Source organism: Drosophila kikkawai, chromosome X, assembly GCF_030179895.1.
Source record: "Drosophila kikkawai strain 14028-0561.14 chromosome X, DkikHiC1v2, whole genome shotgun sequence".
In the NCBI taxonomy this organism is placed as follows: Eukaryota; Metazoa; Arthropoda; class Insecta; order Diptera; family Drosophilidae; genus Drosophila; species Drosophila kikkawai.
The window spans coordinates 6,588,584-6,606,333 of NC_091733.1; the positions used below are offsets into that span (position 1 = coordinate 6,588,584).

The following is a 17,750-nucleotide window of genomic DNA, read 5'->3' on the forward strand; positions in this document are numbered from 1 at the left end:
TATTCATGTCAAGTTAGTGTGGAAAAGATCTGATGCAATCTGTGGTTTTGCTTTTGTTAAACAGCCTAAAGAGTTGATAAACTATTCATTTCACTAAGCACAGCTGATCGATCAGCTGTAATCGGATGCGGATGCAGATGCAAGCTCTGTGGGAAGACGATGTTTCTATCTCACAACGGATGCGGTGCGAAATGAGACATTTCGGATGGGTAAAACCTTATGGCGGGGGGATGCAGATGCAAGCTCTGTGGGAAGAACCTATAGAGCGGCCAGTCAAATAATTTATTTTTGCCACCCTGACGATGGAATATTAAGTGCTCCTTTGCCTACCACAACCCCGTGGCATGCAATCCAACGGCAAGCCCAATCCGTTGTGATTTCCCAGCTTGCTGTTCGCCTCAGTTGCCAAGCAACAGGTAGGCCCACAATTTGGCCACGGAAAGCGAGAAATTCTCTCTCTATCACCTCTCTGCTCACTTTGGCGGCCAAATAGAAAATCGGCCCAGATGCTGGTGGAGGAAGCACAAACGAAGGAGGAGGCGGCCAAGGAGAGCCAGCAGCCGAACCTTTAGACTCACTTTCCTTCGTTCGCTGCGTCACAAGGGAAATTCTGTGCGCCATGAGAATTTCCCAGCACGCCGCAGCACATCTCGCATGCGATAAATCGGTGCACAAGCGGATGGGAAACCAAAAACCGAAACACTTGCGTCCGCCCAGCCGCCCGAGCGCCCTCCTGGGGTCCCACTTCGTTTCGCTTTCGGGTCTGGTTCATCGCCAACTCGCTGCTTCCACGCCGATTCTGATTTCAGTTCTCGTTCAGCTTTGCCGACGGCACGACGTGCTCCTTGACCAGCGAAAAGCCTGGGAATACAGGGACACCCGACTGGGGAAATTTCTCGTCATATGGTTCGGTCCGCCAGCAAACACAGAGAGCACTTTAAAAGTTCCAAAAAAGATTAAAACCACGTTATCAACAGCTTGCTGTCTAAACAGCTATTACAATTAACAAAAAAGTTGAAAAAAAAATCAGTGATGTGAGTTTAATTGGGAATTTGATTATGTTTTTTTATTGGTGATTAGAATAATTTGCAATTGCAAAGGTGATTAATTGTTTTTATTTTTTGAGTGCCAGAAGGACGCATGTATTTCAAAAGCTGAAAGTGTGCCATAACAATGATCGAAATAGCGTAAATAAATCAAAAGCTCTAAGCCAAATTGATTGAGAAGTCGCATTAAAAAGTTTTAAGAGATACACTCAAAATGCTCTAAAAATTGTATACAAAACCTGTGCAAATTCTTCAACCATGTTTGTGTTTATTCTGTGAACGTTTATGAGTCTCTTCCGACAACATAAATACATTCTAGTATCTATGAAATCATTTGAGTATTCTTTAAAGTGACTGAAAATTTCTAACTTAATTTCATGTATTCCTTGAATTGCTGTGACACTCCTAATACACTTTTCCAAGTTCCTCAAAAGTTGTAGGAATGACCGGGACCAAGTTGGCGCTGCAAACAAAAATCGATGAGTGAGATGAATTCAGAAATGATTAATATTTGACAAACGGCTCGACTATGTTACATTCTTTGAAAACAGACTTAAAGTAGCAGCAATTTGCTTTGTAAATGCCCCGCTTATTCGTTTCCAAATCAAAAGTGCCCGGAAAATAGGCCCAAGCCCCTTGGCTTGGGAATTAGTTTGATGGCAAATTAAATAGTGTAAGCCCGTTCAGCAGCCAAATCGGCTTAACACCTCTCCGCAATCAGACGGCCTCAGTTGCGGCTCTGGGAGTGCGCCATGGCTCAATCCGCTCGTTGTTTGCCCCCAAAATGAAACCATTCGGGCTTAAAGTGTTCATTCCCCAAATGTTTGAGTCGCACCTCGACCTGGCGCCCCCGTTTTGGCCAATGATTTTACCCTGAATTCCCGTCGCTGCTGCATGTGTGCTCCCGGGAGATTTGCTTTGTTCGACAAATAAAAAAGTAAATTGGTACCTGTTCCTGTACCTGGGCCAGTTTTTGTTGCTAAATTAAGTGCAAATGCTTGCTGGTCATCAGGAGATAGGGTTGGTCACGGGATTAGACCCTAAACGTACCCTGTAACGGATCTAATTTATAGGAAGATAATTATTTTATGAATTTTTGAAAGTTTGCATTGCGGAATTTATTTAAGCAACATAAACAGCCGATTCAATCTAGCCAAATCAGTCTGTCCCCGTAGTCTTTCCATTTCAAACGATCGGAAAATTATTTTTAAACAATTTGTGGGTTTTTAGAATATTTTCATTTGTCTTTAAATTATATTTTTTAACATGTTAGAATTGCGGTTTTAGTTTTAGTATAAGTGTGGGATTGGTTTTCCCCTCAAGCTGTATTTTAATGCTAAATAAAATAGTATAGAGTAAGTTGTTTAAACTAATACAACGTGAGTTTTCGTTAAAAATTAGATCGGATCTCGATCGCGTCGTATTAACTTTCAAACGTCGCAACATTTAAAACCTCTCACTGACAATACTTAAAGCAGTTGAACTTTGAGGATACAAGTTGCGGGAAAATGGAGGAATTAAATGGTATTGGTAATTTGAAATACTTATAGTAAAACTGTCACACGCCTGCCGCTGTGGCATAAAGCAAAAATTTGAATGTTCTCCAAGGAAAAGACTGCAGGACATAAAACATGTGTCAACTCTCCGCCTCCTCCTCCTGCACCGCCTTCAAAAGTATTTATAATTGTCGCTGCACGGGTCCCCCTGATCCCTCATTCAAATCCTTAACCCCACTATTCCATTCATTCCTGTGCGCTTGTTAAATATTAAAGCTGCTCAGGCGCTTTAGTTAAATTTTTGATAAAGCAAGAAGCTAACTTTGGAAATCCGAATTTTGTGTACCCTTGCAATTTGCAATTAGAGACAACATTTCCTGGTTTAGAGTATAAATTGATCAAATCACCTCCTATGTCAGCTATATTATATATTTGTTAGATTATTATAAAACAAGAAAGGAAGCTAACTTCGGCACGCCGAAGTTTTTATACCCTTGCAGATTGGTTTTGATGTTTATATTATAGATTTAAATGCTGAAAACACTCACAAAACTGAGTTTCATTCCATTTTACCTATACTTATTATGTTTACAGTTTGACAGTTACAGTTTTACATTTCCAGCTTTACATATTGTATACATTTACCGATCGCTTCTATGGCAGCTATATGATATAGTTGTCTGATTTTCATAAAATATTTACCAAAATTCTAAAATAATAAAAGAAGCTCATATCTAAAAGTAGATAAGAATATGTTGAAAAACAACGAAGTTATTATTTTTTTCCTATTCATTTTCCGATCGTTCCTATGACAGCTATAAGATATAGTCGTCCGATTTTCATAAAATTTTTACGGAAATTCTGGAATAATAAATATTGAAACACAGCCAAGTTATAATTTTTTTTCTAAAAATTGGACGAACATTTGTATGGCAGCTATATGATATAGTCGTCCGATCCGGCCCGTTCCGACATATATAGCAGTGAGAGTATATAGAAGACTATATGCAAAGTTTCATTCAGATAGCTTTAAAACTGAGGGACTAGCTTGCGTAGAAACAGACAGACGGACAGACGGACAGACGGACATGGCTAGATCGACTCGGCTGTTGATGCTGATCACGAATATATATACTTTATAGGGTCGGAAACGTCTTCTTCACTGCGTTGCAAACTTCTGACTGAAATTATAATACCCTGCAAGGGTATAAAAATTTAAAACGTTGTTCTAACATTGTAAAAGCATCTTTATTAAGGGGCTTGGTGTTCAATGTACGTGAATCAAAAAGTTTGAAGTTCTTTTCTAAAAAAATTATTTCGAAAGTAGGTGAACACGATAGATAACTTTCTTGTATTATATTTTTTATACTCCAAATTACTTTTTTTAAATAAAAAATTGGGGTTTTGGCTTTAAATTGTGTGTACATTGGGGCTATTCAACAAATGTTTAAAACAGCGAAGTTGTAATTTTTGTTATAAAAATGTATCGATCATTTTGATGGCAGCTATGTGATATAATCGTCCGATCCGGCCCATTCCGACTTATATACCATAAGACAGAAGGAAACAAGAAATATAATTTTACTTTTATAAACTCAGATAGCTCTAAAAGGGATCAACTAGTTTGCGTAGAAGCCGTCAGACAGACGGGCGAACAGAAAAACATGGCTAGATAGAATCGACTTTTAACTGCGTTGCAAAGTTTGGACTGTGTTTATAATTCCCTGCAAGGGAAATGAGCAGAAAGGCCAAGACAAACTTAAATAAAGAATACTGTGAACAGAAAATTGAAAAAATTAAGAAAAATATACAATTTTGGGATCCGCACATAAAGCGTGGCAAAAGAAAACACAGCTTGAAGCACTTAATTGCATTTGCCGTGTGTTTAACTTGCAGCTGCCGTCGCATAATTATAAAAATGTTGCCCATACGCCGTGTGTGCGCTGAAGCATTTTAAGCGCATTTCATTTGACCAGCTGCAACGCCACAACGCCGAGGGAAGGCTTTTCGGGCATTATAAATGTTACATATTTGGCGCTTGGTCCGCAGCTGCGGTGCGTTGGGAAGCTGGAAATTTGTGTGAAAATTGCAGCATTGAAGTCAATGCAAGAGAACGCCGTATTGCACTATAAAATCTAGCTTAATTGCTAACATTTACAGGACAAATTTATGTAATATTTATGGCTTAAGCTAGGAGTCTCCTATGTTGCCTCACAAGACAGTGAGGGACAAAGTGCAGACAATCGAATTTCAGAAGAGATTCACAATGAATAGTTTCAATACTAATCTACTATCTTAAAAACTACAGTTATTAACAAAGTTCGAGAAAACAAATCAAATTCCCAAAACTGTAATTTTGTACACACAATATTGGGATAAACGTTGTGTAGGCATCAACGCCCAAATAAAATGGAAGGTCTAAGCTGGGAGCAGAGAAAGACACGCATTGAGGAGTTGGCGGAAAGTCGCGTAGGGAAACCCCTAGGAATACCACTGGTGATCCATACGAGGATGTACGTGTTATAAGGCAGTAGGTGTCCTATCCGGCTTTTCGGAGCTAAAGGGTTAGCCCTAATTGACTCTCTAATTTCGATAACAGTTCTTCCAAGGCGCCGTTTGGCGCATGCCTCCATACCGCCGATTAAGGCTAGCAATTACAATGTTTTGTACTCCATAAAATCTAATGTAGATACATAGCTTTCCTAAACTAAAAACTTGAGGCCTAAGCCACTTATTACACATGCAAGTAATCAATAGCAGCACGCCAGTAGTAGCTTTCTCGTATCCTTTTCTATTTATGTATTTCCTTCGCGCCTAATAACACCCAACACGAACAAGCACGTGCTTGATATCGAGTGCATCAACGTGCACATACATGTACTACAATTACAGTTTTACATTCTCTGCTTTACATTTTACCATACATCTACCCGATTTTCATAGAATATGAAATTAAATATAATATTTAATGACCATGTCTCATAGAAGATATGGTTCTGATTAAAATAATAATACCATGCAAGGGGATAAACATATTTTATTAGAAAATTCTGAGAAGAGTCTTATGAATCAATAATAGGTTACTGACATTTTTCTAAACATTTTTTGTACTGGAATGATAATGGCGTGTTTTCTTGTCACAGATGCAAAGTAATTTAATTAATTTCCAAATGCATATTGAATAATTTGCACATAAGAAGAAAAACAAAAAAAAAAATAAAAATAAAAATAAACAAATGTGAGTCAAAAAAGTTAGAAGAATCGTGAAATACTTAAATATATTAAGATCAATAAACAAAAAGATGTATACATACATATACATACATTATATGTATGTTTGAGTCAAACTTTTGATTGATTTGTGGCAGCAACGACTATTAAACAACAAATAGAAAAGCAACAAGCCAAAGAAAAAAATCAATAACAAATCAACAACAAAAACAACACGAAATACAAAAACACGAATGCGGGTGAGTAGCCAAATAAATAAATAATTAATGAAGCTGTGCGATGCACACAAAAAAAAAAAAGGAAAACAATGAAGACAAACAAAAAGAGCCAACACAGGAAAAACAAACAAGGGGAAAAAAAAAACAGTGGGTGGAAAATTCCAGCAGCAAGTGCATAAAATGCCGCATCAAAGAGAAACATAACAAAAAACACCAACAGCAGCACTAACATTGCATTAATCACCACTAAAAAACCAACAATCAACAAGGAGTTTTTGTTGTCCTTCGCTGTGATTTATTTATTTATATTTCTTGTTGTTTTGGGCTTTGCTTTATTTTTTGTCTTTATTTACTATTCGCGACTTTGTGACGCCGCAAATATTTGTAATTGTAGGAAGGCTGGGGGGAGTGGCGGAAAAATAAAGCCGAAGCTGGTTAACAATGGGTTAAGCGTAGCGTGCACCCTGAGGTATCAGATATGAAAACAAAGGTTAAAATTTGAATTAAATATGGAGAATTCGCTTGTCGCTTTGTATTTGATTACCACTCCTTTGTAGGGGCGAGACAGTTGTGAAAATATTCGTAAACAATCAATTTCTTTATTTTTTTTTTTTTAATAAAAACTGTTTTCTATTAGAAAATATAATATTTAAAATGAAAATGAAAATTTATCAAAAAAAAAAATAAATTCAAAAATCTTGCCCATGTAACGTCAAAGAGTCGAAAACTTTTCTCTGTATAAAGTTTCTTTACTTTCCAGTCAAAATATTAATGTTTTTTTCAAAGGAATATTGATTATTTGATTATAGATTAGTTTATGCAAATTGGCGGATGTAAACCAAGCCCGAAAAATTAAATGTCAACCTATAAAATTTTTAAATTTCACAATGGTTTCATAGCTTATTTCTGTCGTTCTCATGAAGAAATATATGCTTTTCGCTACCAAATCTTTTTATTACAATCTGTTGAAAACAGAATAAGTTGCTCTCTAAGGAAATCTGAAGTTATTTATTTATTCCGAAGTTTGTAAACCTTTGTAGTTTGTATTTAGATTATTAAGACTCGATCCTTTTTTGTCAAATGAATAGAAAAACATAAAAGATATTTATAAATAGCAGTTAATAATTTGGGTTAACAAAATTAAAAAGCGAAAACATTTTTGTTTAATTGTATAATTAAAATTATACATGAAAAAAAGTAATCAAGCCACTCGGAAGTGAATTTGATAACATTTGGGGATTTCCCTTTAACATAAGCGAATTTCCCCTGGTGATTTAAGGAAATTTTGTTAAATTTCCCTTAAATTCCAAAATAATTTCAGCGGCCCGCTCCCAACAAAAGGGTTTGCTTTGTCTAAGACTTGCTAATAAGAGGCTGATTAAATTTTGGCCCGCTGTAGTCTCAAACTCATAGATGGTAATTAAGTACTAATTTAATTAATAAAATCGAGGGAATAAGCATTTACGGCAGAAAATACACATTTTGAAATATTTTTAATTGTGATTAGCTGGTCTGGTAGCAAAATGCTTTAAACTAATAGCCGATCTTCTAATTGAAAAACAAATTAATCTTAGATATATGCCTTTTTTTGGAACGCTGACAACCCTTAAATGGTCCCTTTTTAAATTCGATTCAGTGGCAAAAATGTTTAAGGTTAGAATCCATCCGATTTTAAAGGGCAACCACAAAAAAATTATTTAAAAATCAAGTATATTAGCTTTAGGTAATTCAGGTATGCAATAATGTTCATAAGACCTCAAAGAATAAACTACAATTAACATTTACATATTAATTTCTGGTTTTGCGGATCTGAATCCGCCAGCCAAATGGCAGTCGGAAAGTTTCCGAGCGGTTTCGCTGGCAAGTTAACAAGACGTACCAGGGCAATACGAACCCGAAGGTTTTTTTCGGAATTGTAAACTAGAACAGGTCAGGGAAATCCGACTCCGAGTGGAATCCGAGTATGGCAGCTATATGATATGTCATCCTGCAAGGTTATAACAAGTGATTAAACAACCTTTATCCTCTTTGGATGTAAATTTATCGCTGTGCTATACTTCATCCCAATTAGCCGACATTTAGGTTAAGTGTAGTTGACTTTTAAATTTCGTAATTGAATTTTGTGTATTTATCATATTATCCATAATATACAAATTTGAACAGTTTTCAAACTAATCCAAACCACACACACCCAAATACCACAGAAAAAACGCTTCTCTTGCATTTCACTGTAATGAGCAGTCATTCACATAACGGTTACCCATATTGCGCCATTTCCCGAACCGTTTTTCTGCGTTTTTCTTCGGTATTTTCCTTTTTTCATTTCCCAAACATTACCAACGTGAAATGAGCAAAGGAAAACAATTGAGAATGCTTCCAAGTAGAGTCTGTTGACAATCTAACATCATTTATTTATTTTCTCAAGCGCAAAAAGGGAGAATTCAGAGGGGAAAAGAGGGCAAGAGACTGAGCGACGACGAGTGGCAACAAATTTAATTTCATAAGTGACTTTTGGCAAGATAGTTGAAGGTGTCTATAAATACATACATATAGGCGATGTCGGCATAAATTTCCCGCGCCCAGACTGCAGCATAGCGCACGCGGAAAGCCCGGGAAAACCGAGGCAGATATCTAGGTGAAATCGTTGAAAAAAACGGGGAAGAAATCAAAGTAAGAGAAGGCTCTAAAATAATCAAAGAGCGCACGTAAAATCGAATCCAATGATGAGACACGCAACACTGACGGTGGAGCACCCACATAAAGAACCCAAAGCTGTATTTACTGACTTCAAAAAACCTCTTTTCCCTGCCCCCGTAAAATCGTGAAAAAAGGGGCGGAAGAGGGCTGACTTGTCATTGATAACAATGCAATAAATATAAACTACAAACTACACAGTAGAAATACAAAATACGATCAAATATATGATACTCCAGCCTCACAGGAAAAAATAAAAACATTCGTTCGTAAATTTTCCAGCGCTTGCCGCATGTCAGCAATATTTTCGCTTAAGTGCCCCGCCCACAAGTGGGGTCCCACAATTTCCCGGTATATCGCAATTTTAGATTTTCCGTTCTCTTTTCGCGTACCTCTGGATTCAGTATGCGGCATTTCGCATTTTCCAAACCAAGCAAAATATCCTCTAATTTGGGGATTTGTGTCCCCATTTGGCATGGAAATAAATTTCAGGATAAGCTATGCTAAAATTACTTTGGTGGCTTGAAGCTGCATTTCAATTCGATACGAAAATTATTTAAGAAACGCGATATATCGTTCTTCCTTTGGACTTGTGAGATTTCAACTATTCTTAACAGATTTACGAGTGCACAAGATGTTGTACTTGATATTTTGTGTCTACATTTTTCATATATTTGACTTTCGAAATAATTGTTTTAATAGATTTCCTGTGAAATATCACAATGTAAAGCTCTTTTACCTACATGGCAACTCCCAATAATACTCGCAGTCCAAGTAGAGCTCATTAATACTAGTAACAATGGGACGGAATCTCAGCTGAGCTCAAAGCTGGCGACTTATTTTGGGCAAAAGATTTACGCGCTGACTGCATTTAATTGTGTTCTCTGGCTGGCTGTGGATTTCACCTTTGCCCTCGGTTCCTCGGCTCCTCAGTTCCTCAGTTCCTGTCTCGAAATGGCTCTGACAAATCCAAGGATATTCCCGAAACTGCTTTGAAATATGAGCGGCATTTCGTGCGGTTCTTTTCGGGTTTGCGCCCCGTAATTTCCACTCCACTTTTTTCCTTTAACCGACAGTCGCACGCTCTTTTTTTATCCCTGTATTTTCTTACCACGAAGCGAACACCCAGAGAAATAAGAGCGCTTTTCCGCTGAATATTTTGTATCCCGAAATCATTAACAAATAAACAACAAAACAATTTTCTCCCTAATATTGTATACAAACTGATAATACAAATACAACAACATTGTTTAAATAGAAAATTTTTGCGTACCCTCTGTTTTTCTGTGTGTATTTTGCGGGCCAAAAGACAGACCAGAAAAAATTGACACAAAAATTGATTTTTGTGCCTTTATCATGTTGGTCATTGTTGTTGTTGTTCTTCACACAGTATCCCATTTTACCCTTTCTCGTCCCACCCATATACATACATACATATGTACATATACGTATACATACATATGTATACGTATACATATACATACATATTGTGTGTGTGTTTATATCTTGTTCTTGTTCATCGCTTTTTATTTGTCTGCCTTTCAATTTTAGTTGTTGCTTTGTTGCCCGAACCGCCCCTTTCCCCTTTCCCCTTCCCTTCCACATCATCATTTTTTGCCTTGTTGTTCCGCCTTTCGTCATGTTTTTAGTGTGTGTTTTGGGGGGTTTCTTCCCTTGAAAAAAGAAAAAAAAAAAACAACGCCGAAGTTTGTATACCCTTGAACTGCGCAATTGGATCATTGAGAGTCGATCCATTCATTCCAATGGATTGCGTATAGGTACATACATACATACATACATACTATATATCAGAACAACGAAAAGGGTAAACTTTCATTACAATTACCTTTTTACAATTGACGTATATTTTCAGATTTACATTTACATTTACATTTAATACTTACTGTTTTACCTTTTTCGACACATTTACCTATCGTTTATATGGCAACAACATAAAGAGTCGTTGGATTTGCATAATATTAAAACAGAAATTCTACGACCCGTAAAAAGAGCATATTTTATTGTAGATAAAACGATGCTTAAAACGGCGAAATCTGAAGTTTTTTAAATTTCCCGATCGTTTTCGTGGTACCTATGTAATATACATACGTAGTTATCCGATCTTTGCTGTCCACACTATCATTCAGATAAAATTAAGCTAAAAGACTAGCTTTCGGAAAAACGGACATACAGACAGACATACCTGATTCGACTCGGCTATTGTTACAAATACATGTACATATGTACATGTGACTATAGGATACACGGTACCAAACGTTTTCGGCATTAAAACATATAAAGTAATGTAAGTAATACTATCAAAATTTGATTACTGTATCAATTTATCCCAAGGTTCTTAGGAAAACCAGCAAACCCCGAGGTGAGCTTCCTTTCCATTTAATACTAGTTTCTAAACATTTTTACTTGTTTTAAATGATAAACTGCAGATGAATCATATTTATTCATACATGTACATAAAAATTAAAAGTTCACAAATTTTTTTTTTTTAATACAGTCACAGTAAGAACTTGTCAAATTGATTAAATTAGAGTTTGGAATACTCCAAAACAAATTTCAAAATATTCGAATCGCACACATGTTTTTTCAATATTATGATGAAGGAAAACATCATAAAAAGGGCATGTTTTGTTTCGGTAACAAAACAAAGGTTTTATTCTTTGACTTTTACTTTCTAACAACACTTTGAGAAAGCAAAGAGTCGAATGAAAACGCGTATATGCTCTTTTAATTTACTTAAAAAATGAAAAACAAGATGAAAAGTATAATGGAGGAAAATGTCTTGTGCGGTAATAATTAAAGTTCAATTAACCCTAGACGGTCATGCTTATTTTTCCTACGTTAAGGTTATGCTTCGTCGAATCGACGACGCCAATTTTAAAATAAGTATAATTGTTAAAAAACAAACAAATATTGTAAAAAAAATTTTACAGCGTTTAATTCATAATTTTAACTGTTCAAAATTAGAAATAATAATTCATTCTCTCTATTTTTCTGTAATTATCTTGTAAACGGACAATCGTCCGAAACCGATCTTGGCACCAATTATAGTTGTTACCAAATTTGGTATGATTAAAAAGTTCATGGAAGGACTAAGCATTACCATTGTCAGGTTGCTCAAAGTCTTCCGTTGAAGCCCACACTGCGTTAGAGTAATTCCCACTCTGCGTATGTGTAGCGCCCACCCTGCGTATGAGTAATAACCAATAAGAGTAATAACTTATGTTTCACCAATAATATTTACCTTTCATTGCACACACTGATAAAATATATAAATACCGCTGCTCTTTAGATTTATACTTACTAGACAAAATCTTATTATGCCCAGTGAACAGCGTTTTGTTAAAAAAAATTACGACACCAATGTACTGACTTGTCAAGTAAAGTTACACTGACTCCTGGAACCGTTGACCGCGAGGACATGATTTTCATCCCTTTTTGTCCTCATTTCCGTTAGGCTACTATTTGCCGCCCGATTTTATTTTATTCTTGTCTCGGCCCAGCTTAAAGGATTTGCAGGCGTTGTCGTCATCGTTTCTGTTCTGTTTTGTTCACTCGTTATTAGTGGTCGTTATCGTTGTTGTCCTGTATGTATGTATGTATAAATTTTTGCTCTTACGATAAAGACATTCTTCTTTGAAGGTTTTTTGCTGCGGCCCCTAATCAAAGCGAACGTTTTCCGACTGCGGACAGGGGGTGGGGCGGTAATGTGAGTGTGTGTGGCAGCGCACGTCATAACGCTAACAGAGTTATGCAGCGTAATTGAGAGAGCGCAGCCTCCATTGAAAGTCAATTAGTTGCTGTGGCGTCTGAAGCACACAAAGTCTCCAGGACGGAGGGGACGAACCCACCATAGGTCCAGGAACAGCGAACGAACAACGAAAATGGAATAATTTTTTTTTTCTCAGACGAAGAAGGGGTTCTTTAATTTTGAACATATGTACATACGTTGCGGCAAAAAAAAAAAATAGCACTGCGTCATATAAAATTCTTTGATGCAATACATCTTTTGTTTTTTTTTTTTTGTAATTGGTTTAAAAATTTTGTTGTACAGTATAGGTTTACATGTGATCTCTCTGAGAGTAATGTGTTTATGCTCAATTTGGTTTTTTCTGTATAAGGCATCTCAGCAAACGAAGTTCAAAACAGAGCGGCAAAAAAAATAGCACTGATAACGGTTTTTTTAGAACAGACTGCAGGTGTTCGGCGACATTATGATTGTTGTTGTGTCTGCGGACAGTAAATGCATTGTATTGCAAAGTCGAGTCGACACTCTATCATTAAGTTCAAGAAAATTATTAATTATGGATCGCGGAAAGCATTGTACTGACGAAAAGAGGAAAATCATTAAAAAGCTTATCGAGGAAGGCAACACCTACGCTCAGGTGGGTCAAATCGTCGGTTGCTCCAATAAAATGATTAGTAATGCCTTAAATTATAAAAATAAACCAGAAACACGCGGTAGAAAAGCCGCAATGTCTAATTTGCTGGTGAACAGACTGGTTCGCGAGTGCAAGAAGGCCACCTTTAAGCCGGCTACTGAGCTAAAGAAGGAGCTTAACATATCGGCTTGCATTAAAACAGTTCGGAATCGCTTAAAAGATTATAAATTAAGTGTCCGTAGTCCGAGAAAAGTTCCACTTTTGAATGCGAAGCATGTGGCAAAGAGAATAAAGTTTGCCAAAGAGCACCTAAATTGGCCGGCAGAAAAGTGGAGAAACATCCTATGGTCGGATGAAAGCAAAATCGTGCTATTTGGAGGAAGAGGATCTCGATCCTATGTACGGCGACCCCCCAATTCGGAATACCGCCGAAGTTTCACCTGCAAGACCATAAAACACGGTGGAACGAGTATCATGGTTTGGGCATGCTTTTCTTATTACGGAGTGGGTCCAATACATTGGATAAAAGGTATTATGGATCAACATGTCTATTGCGATATTTTGCAAACAGTGATGCTGCCTTATGCAGAATACGAAATGCCGTTGTTGTGGGTCTTCCAACAGGATAACGACCCTAAGCACACCAGCAAGAAAGCTCGTAAGTGGTTGCAAGACAGATCCCTTCACCTAATGGATTGGCCTGCTCAGTCTCCAGACTTAAACCCGATAGAGAATCTTTGGTCTGATGTAAAAAAATATGTTTCCAATGCAAAACCAAGGAATAATCAGGAGCTCTGGGTCACCATTCAAGGATCATGGATCAGTATTCCACGGGAAAGGTGCCAAAATTTGGTCAATTCTATGCCGAGACGTTGTGCTGCTGTCATTGCTGCCAAGGGTTTTACAACGAAATATTAATACACCATATCGATAAGGAATACAAATGAATACAAATATTCCAGAACTTCCCTTTTTTTTTTTTCGTTTTTTTTTCGTTTTCTTAAGTTGTTTTTGAAATAGTGCTATTTTTGTTGCCGCCAAAAATATTCAACGTTCACATTCTTAATGTAAATATTTCAATTTCATGTTATTATCGACGACACTTGCAGTGCATTTCGATAAATTAGAGCCTAAAGTAAAAATAAAAGCCTTAAAGAACTTAAATATATGAATAGTTATAAAACAAATAATCAATAAAGAAAAATATATGTCATGGTGCTATTTTTTTTGCCGCAGCTGTATGTACAGCTTCAAAGACAGTTTTCTACTTAAGCCTACTATTTATGTATAATTTATGTACAAATGTACATATGTACATGTATTTATGTATATAATATATAAACAAATTAACTTAAGGCGGGGCTAATTTTTCGTATTATTATAAATACTTCCTGAATAAATATGAAATATTCTAAAGTAAAATCAGGAACCTAAGGTGGGATGAAAGGAAAAGAAGCTAAAGAGTAAAAACTCAAAGAGAGGGCCAAAGGACAGCAAATAACAACAGAGAGCCTATCAAATTGCATGACACTGGCACCGCTCCCTGACACCGACACAGACCCAGCTAACACTCTCTCGCGAATGCCGCCACTTCGTTGAGTTCATTCTCACCCACACAGCGGCATTCTTATGGCTTCCATTGTAATTTTCAGAAAAAAAGGAACGGGTGTATAACGTTACTTCTGACATTCAACAGGCGGCTAAGCGCATTGCCCTCTCTCTATCCCCTACTTGGCACCCCCAGTTTCTCCTCGTTTTGTTTTTTATTCTTCCTTTTTTTGGCAATCAAGCAGGCGTCGCTTGCTCTTTGACATTTCCTCCCTCTTTCCCGTGTCCCTTCTTCTATTATACCTTCTCTCATTCTTTCGTTCGCCCATTCTCCTTTTTATTTCTTATTGTGTCCTCTTCCACTTTTTCTTTCCTTTGCAATTCCTTTCTGTTTACGTTTGCGTACAATATGACATTTGCTGCCCGCTATTTGAATGAACGCCTCTCTCGCATGTGTACGAAGCACGACACTCGAGCAGACAGGCACGCAAATCGAGAATCGATAAGTTTTTAGTCCTCTGTTATCCTGCTAACGCAATGACCTCGTAGATAATAATCGATAACAACAGTGTGTGCATGGCAAATCAAAAGGAACATTAAGCAGACCACATCGCAAATGTCCCTTTTCCCCGATAAAGAGTAATTAAACCTCCGCTTATATGCTATAATCAATGGGAATGTGTTAATAAATCAAACCATTTGTGATCGACTGTTTAAATTGCCTCATTTTTGCTCAATAACAAGGAAGGTATAAAAAACATTCGTCTTTTAAATTTCTTTTTTGACAATATATTATAATATTGGGTGTACAAGTAAAAAGCCGCCGTTTTCGACTAGGTGGTGCCATCTTCACAAAACGGTGAGAAATTTTGATCAGGAACGCCAAATGGCGAGCTAAAATATCGGTCAACAGCTCTACATTGTCTCGTTGGTGTATTTTTATTGTCTATCATTTTGTTGGTGCACGAAAATGTCGAAATTCGAACCGAGTAAGCGTCATTTGCTGGAGATTTTGCTTTTCGCGTTCAATTCGAAAAAATCGGCAGCTGAAGCGCGTCGAATGATCGTAGAAACTTTTGATGAGTCGTGTATAAGTAAAAGAACGTGTCGAGAAGTTTAAAAATGGCGAGTATGACGTGGAAGACAAGGATCGACCGGGTCCTGTGAAAAGTTTGAAGACGCGGATTTGGAGGCTCTGCTGGATAAAGATTCTTGTCAGACACAACAAGAACTCGCGGATTCCTTGGGTGTGAATCAGCAATCAATTTACCTTCGCCTAAAAAGCTTGGAAATAAAATTATGAAAAAAACGGCGGTTTTCTACTTGTAATCATTCATGAATAACGTGAGTTGAAAAAATATGGGAGAATCATTCGATTGCAAGCAATTAAAAACAAGAAATGAAGCAAACTTTGGCTCTCCGAAGCTTGTATACCCTTGCAGTTTGCAATTGGATCATTAAGAATCGATTCCTATTTAGTGTATATATATAAGTGTATATATATATAATATATATTCTTAATTAGCATCAACAGCCGAGTCGATCTAGCCATGTAATTTCATACTGATCAGACTTCATTTGAATTAATTATCCATAATATATGTATACATATTTTTTAATATTTACCAGGAATGCATGAATGCATTATAAACTTTTGCAAATTTGACTGGATTATATGCGAGATATAAAAGCGAATGTTTCTTAAATGTTTTTTTTTCCCTGCACTTTATGCTTAGGCATCCACAGTGACGGCCATTAAAGTAGACCTAGTGGGTGGTACATTTCCCATACGTGCTCCCATAAAGCATACGCATAAGCTTTGTTGTTTTGTTTTCTTTCCATTTTGTCTGAGACTGGGTAACACAAATTGTTAATAAACTATACACAATATAAACATAAAAACTTGAGCGCGAGTTCTAGTCCATAAAAAATATATACATACACATAGATAATAAAAACGAAAAGAATGAAATAATATAATTTAATTTTTAAGCTTTTTGTTATAAATTTCTTTGTGCCTTATTTGAGAAAATATATACATATGCATGTATACATATTATTCGGAGGGGTGGCTACCAATAGGCACATTTGTAGAAAAGTGTCGCACTTGGGTGAGATTATAAGTAATAAACTTATGGGTAGACAACTTGGAGGCCGACCGTGGGTACAAATAAGGAGAATAAAATGGGAAAAAGCTAAATGCAAAGCCAACAAAGATCTGGTGGAAGTGGCTGTAGAGATGGAAATCGCTGGAGAAGTGGAATAAGACCCAGATAAAGGAGAACAAGTACATGTCTCCACGTTTGTCCCAAGATATTGCGTATGAGATTGTAATGAATATTAAAGCCCGTACACTGGCTACCAGGGGGCGTGGCAAAGTTGAAAGAAGGCCGTACACGGGACGGAAAATATTAACAGAAATGAAAATGACAATGACTATATTATGGGGGTATTTTTTTATTTTTTATTATAAATGTCCAATATATTAAGAATATTTTGTCAAAGCTTTACATCGATCATTGCAAAATTTACAAAGTTATTCGTAGTTGAACGGAGGTCGTTTGGTGTTCAATATATGAGTATTAAAAAGTTTTATGAGCTCTTCTGAAAAGTGTAATTTTAAAAGTCGGTGTACACGATAATTCAAAATCTACTTGGAAGGATGCTTTAAAATAAGGCACATAACTTCATAAACGTATTCTTAAGGTACTCACGTTGGGCTTTTTCAATTTTTTAATTTTATTTTTATTTTTTGTATTTGGCAAAGTAATTACATATTTTAGTTAATAATGTTTTGACTTCCGGTTTAGATAAGTAATCAGGAAAAAAATATAAAAAAACTTCTGGGCGCTTATTCTTTAAGGAATGCAATATATTTTTTTGATGTCGGATGATACTGTGGATAGTTGCGATTTATACCGCTTCTGGTTAAGGTTATTTATATTGAATGGCAGATGGCGGGCTTTTCTCTCGGTGCATTGGGAAGAGGAGGTCTTAGACAAGCGAGCAGCTCCTTCAAACTAGCAGACCCAACAAAAGCTCTTAATATAGTTAAGCGAAACAATGACGCCGAAAAGCAACGAGGACCAGCAACACACAGGCACACACAAAAGTCGC

At 36.6% G+C, this 17,750-nt stretch overlaps 1 protein-coding gene across 1 annotated transcript in view; it reads left to right on the top strand.

Moving 5' to 3' along the window:
• The first annotated feature begins 833 nt into the window (after positions 1-833).
• The window catches only part of LOC108081462 (uncharacterized), a 102,233-nt gene continuing 85,316 nt past the window's right edge, over positions 834-17,750 (top strand). The window contains exons 1-2 of the mRNA XM_041774832.2: positions 834-1,034; positions 5,686-6,012. The gene's annotated coding sequence lies outside the window, so the exon portion shown is untranslated. The remainder of the gene's footprint in view (positions 1,035-5,685; positions 6,013-17,750) is intronic.